Consider the following 5,423-nt stretch of genomic DNA (forward strand, 5'->3'; position numbering starts at 1 on the left):
ATTGCTCTTTGTTTTTTGTCATTCTTATGTGATTTCTGTTGCAATTCAGTTTAAGATTGGGCATTGGCAATTTTGTGATCTTGTGACAAATCATGGGGACTCAATGAATATTAACAAATCCCCAGTGACCTGAGATTGCAGGACTCCATAGTTACTCTCAAAGGAAATAGTTTGTATCAAAACACTTTCTGATGTGAAGGCAAGCTGGGTTTTGTAAAACTTTGTGAAGGAGAAGCTGATAAATTCAGGCTGTTTATCAAACAGTTTATTTTGCTGGGGAGACAGAAAAGAGTAAACCAATATGATGAAGGCCTTCTTCTCAGCTTTGTAACAGAGAATATACAGTATTTACCTGGGAAAATTGTTGACTGGGTCCACAATTCACATAAAATTATGCAGGTTTTCTGAATATGTCATGGGAACATTTTTTGTTCTCACTTTGGAAATTGCTCATTTTTAAAACGTCATGATTCATTTTGTAATATTTTTTTCGGAGTGAAGCAGGCAAAGCCAACGCACTTGACTTGAAGAGGTTGCTTATGAGAAAGGTTTGAACAGCACAGGCTTTGAACCTGTCTGAGGTTGATTCCCTGGAAATGGACTCTGAGATGGAGTTTTGTGTATATGAGTTTTATCAGAGGGTAAGCCTAGGGACATCACATGTAAAAAAATTGGAGGAATTAGAATTAGGCAGGGGAAGAAGTTTAATGGGGATAGAGTTGGAACAGAGGCCTCAGAAGACCCCATGAGAGCTTTGTTGTACTCTTCCAAACTGAGGCAAAGTGGTTAGGCCCTGGAACCACTTCTTATCAATGGGGCCTGACTTTGGGTGAGGGAGCTCCCTTTGTGGAGGGAAATTCCAGGAAAGGTCAGTTGTGAGTCCTCAGCAGACAAAGCTTCAGCCAGCTCCCACAGTGTCCAGAACAGGAGTCATACCCTCGGGTTAGAATCTGGCAGCTCCACGGCCTAGTAGTTGTGAGAATTTAAGCAGTTCATTTAAACATCTGAGATTACCTCACAGGATGTTGAAAGTTCAATGAGTTTTACTGCTTAGTAAAGTGCCTAGAATTTAGGCAACGGTTGAAAAGCATTGTTATTATTACATGGTGCTTTATGAAAATTATTAGTTCATCTTTTTCTCCTGAGTTCTACATTCACAGATGTAGTTGGTGACTGACGTCACTGTATTAGTTTGTTCTCGCACTGCTATAATGAAATGCCTGAGACTGGGTAATTTACAAAGAAAAGAGGGTTCATTGGCTCACATTTCTGTGGGTTGTAAAGGAAGCATAATGGCTTCTGCTTCTGGGGAGGCCCCGGGAAGCTTCCAATCATGGTGGAAAGTGGAAGGCAAACAGGCACATCTTATATGGCACAGCAAGAGCAAAAGAGAGATGGGGGAAGTGCTGTACACTTTTAAACAACCAGCTCTTGTGAGAACTCTGTCACAAGAACAACACCAGGGGGATGGTGCTAAACCATTAGAAACTGCCCCCATGATCCAATCACCTCCCACCAGGCCCCACCTCCAGCACTGGAGATTACAATTTGACATGAGATTTGTGCAGAGCCACAGATCCAAACCTTATCAGTCGTATATCTGGGTGTGCCACAGTTTCTTCAAATTCTATTCTACCACGCTAAACTCTTATCTACTTCATCCTCAGGCTACAGCCCGAGAGAACGAGGGTAACTCATAGGGAGAAATAGCCATAAGAACAGGAGCAAGAAAGAGAAGGGCAGTGGGGGAAGGGGATGCAGATTTTTGATTACATGGAGGAGCCCCTGAAACCAGATCCTCCCCTGGTCTTTGCAGTATGTGAACCAACTCTCTTTTTGACCAAGTGGTTTTAACTGGGTTTGTGTCACTTGTAATCAGGAGTCTTGACCAACGTTTCATTTTTCAGGTTGTGTCCTCTTTGCCTGAATGAAACTTATCATTTTAGTCTGCCCTCTTATTGCGAAGTTCCTTGAAATGCCAAATAGCTCGTTTGTGAAACTCCTAAGGTAAACTTGCAATGGAGTAGGTAGTTTCCAAATTAAACACTTCTACCCTGTTCTATACCAACTCCTGCACCTGAGACAGAGAGAAGCCTAGGGAGAGCTGACAGCAGAAGTCACTTTTTGCCAGCCTCAAGGCTCTAGACTTGTTAATTTAGAGTTCATGGTGGACCCTCTGTAATTTTGCACTATCCTTGGGCACTGCCAAAAATATAGCATTCAATTTTATTGTGCAAAAAGAAGCCAGGGGTGATGTTGGACCTCTTTGGGAAAAAGAAAATACTCAATCCTCCAAAACTTCTTAAAGTTTAATGGCATTTTGTTACATATTAATAATCGTCTAATGGCAAATAACTTTTAACTACTCAATAAAACATAAGCAGGACTACTACGTGAGAAATATTTTGGAAGCTTCCAGTTTATGAAAATGTTAAGATAGTTATTTCAAAAGACCATGAGTAATGTGAATTTTATTAATTCAGAAGATTTTCTCATTCCATGCACTTGTTTCACAGTGGGTAAGTTTTACTCTTTGTAACATAATTCATGCTGATTTCGAGCTCCTTGAGGATAGAAATTTTGTGTACTTAGCTTACTTTGAAAAGAACCCAGAATAATTCCAGATTGCTTTCTCCTCTGAACTTTTGTATTAGTTGCTCATTCAAAAGTTGAGCAACTAATTAGTTGCTCATTCAAAAGTTGAGCAACTAATTAGTTGCTCACATAAAACTCATTTTGTATTTAGCATATGCTGTTTGGAGTTTTAACTTTTTTTAAAATTTGAAGAGTATATACAAAATTAAAGATAGGTAAACAATACAGAGTTCCTTTCCTGAAAGTTCTTTTACTTCTTATTTTTAATGTGTACATTTTCTTTTGTTCAATGTTTTCTGTCAATGTTATGCTATTTTAATGATAGCTAATTACAGTATTTTAGCAGTTAATCTTCCTAATTTAATTTTCTAATTCCAGACTTCCCAGTGAAGTCAACCAGTTGTGGATTGAAAATATTAAAAAAAAATATGTCCCTACTGAACACATACAGACTTTTGTCATGTCATTATTACCCATACAATACAGTATGACATCTATTTACATAGCGTTTACATTGTATTAGGTATTGTTTATAATCTAGAGATGATTTAAAGAGCATAGTAGGATGTGTGTAGGTTATATGCAAATACTATGCCATTTTATATCAGGGGTGTCCTCTGGAGTTCCTGGACCCAATCCCCAAGGATACAGAAGGACGACTGTATATAAGTGTGTGTGTGTGTGTGCGTGTGTGTGTGTTGTGCATGTACGTAGACATATGTATACACACACACACACACACACACACACACACGGTGGATCCTCAAATAGATTGTAGGCCTTTGAAGGCAGTCAGCATATATTTCTTATAACCTTATAATACTCTAGAGCCAATCATAATGCTTTTGCACTTCAGAGAAACTCAGTAAATAGTGTTTTAATTATAGTGGTCATGACAACAGTGTATCATCTGACAGCTCTAAGAAAAAGATCTAATAATTCACTATTGGCATGACCGCCTCATTCTAATGGGGCTACTTTTGATGAAAGAGCAAGCAGACCCTGGCATTTCCTCTGGCTTTCTCTGCAACTATTAATATTTCTTATACTTTCTTGGAGATTCATTACTACCTGTGTCAGGAGAGGTATAGCTTTGAGAATTCAATTGTGTGAAGAATGTTAGCAAAATGGATTTGTATTCCTTCAGCTCAAGGATAGAAATGTCAAGAAATTTGGAAGATAAGAGGGAGTAGAGGCATGGACAATGAGGCACAAGGAAAAGCATAAGAATGTTTCTTTGCCATTTTAGCATTCATCTTTTTGTGAATTTTGCTTTCTGTATACAGCTCACCTTCCTCTGTTATCTGTCTCTACTGCATGATTCCTTCTCATTCCCACATTTGAAAGAGTTGTAGAAGGTAACAAGTATTTAATAACAAAAGACTGGGAATACAAGGACTGAGCAGCAGAGATGTTCAGTGGGAAATGTTATCAAATCATCTAGGCACCCCTTTTGAGCAGCACCTAGCCTTGCTCTAGGGTAGATAAAAGAAGAAAATGTGGAAGTAAAAAAGAAAATAAAATATTAATATTCATTCATTTTTTTCTCAGTAAATTCTCTTGTCCACAATGTGTCAGGTATATTAGCACCTTACAGCTTAAAAATGACAACCATATATATACCTGGACTTGGTGGTGTCAAGCTTTGGGATGAAGATGGAAATCCTTCTTATGGGAGTCTAAAGGGGCCTAAGAATTATCTAGGAGGGACAGAGGTGAAGGAATGAAGAGTGTTTTCTTTCAAGTCCATTTTAATCCCTCTTTTTAACTTTGCTTTCCTATTTAACTTCATTTTTTTCTTAAAGATTTTAGTTTTACATAGAGATGTTTAAAAACAAATCCTCTTTGTAGGTCATATGAGAATATATTAATCATTATCAGTCATTTTTTTCAATGATAGCACATTTAAGGATAAATTGTTAGCCATTAAGTTCATGAAATCCTTCGCTCTTAATACAGAATCTTTAACTTAGAATATTTTTGAAAAAAGTGTGAAACAGACTATCAATATGTTTTCATTTAGCTCTTGGTGAACTTTGCATTGCTGTTTTATTTGGTTGGTGCAATAGTATTTGCAGTTTTTGCCACTGCGTTTAATGGCAAAACTGCAATTACTTTTGCACCAACCCAATATAGGGGCACATGAATGCTGAAGATGAGGGGATCAGTAATGATTCTGAAAAGGTGGTCAGATCCCGACTCACAAATAAATATTCCCATTAGTAACTCAGTGGGGTTTCTTTTCAAGTGTTATCATATTAGCCTTTGGCTGCTGAACAGTCCTTCTTAGTTTCCAGAATGTGGCTGAGAGTAACAAGGGTGTAACAAATGAAGTCTTTACAAAGAATGAGCCTATCATCTTTGAGGAAATTCTCAATGGGTTGGCCAAGGAAAGAGAATGGCTGATGAGTCTGTGGTGGTGAGTCCCTATACCTTGATTCTCTTCCTTCAACTGCCATGAGTTAGCTGTTTAAACATGATGCTAGTCATGGAAATATGCTGAGCATATTTAGATCTGAAAAATATAGGGTGGTCTTTTTAGGTCCCTTTTGGACTTAAGGTAAATCAAGTGTCTGTGAGAAGATAGGTTGCAAAACAAGTACGTAGTGTTACTGAAATGGATCCAATTTTAACTTACTGATGTCTTATCTGAGCTCCTTTCTCAGGGAACTGATCATCAGGCCTTCTGGCAAATATCAGACAGCTGAGGCTTTCTATTGATAGGTCACTGCCCCTGGGAAATGAGATGCACCTACTGCCTGTTGTCCAACTCCCTTCTCTTACCCTTCCTCAGTTCCCTGCTATATAAACCCCTAACTTTAGTCTGT

Source organism: Pan troglodytes, chromosome 7 (assembly GCF_028858775.2).
Source record: "Pan troglodytes isolate AG18354 chromosome 7, NHGRI_mPanTro3-v2.0_pri, whole genome shotgun sequence".
In the NCBI taxonomy this organism is placed as follows: domain Eukaryota; kingdom Metazoa; phylum Chordata; class Mammalia; order Primates; family Hominidae; genus Pan; species Pan troglodytes.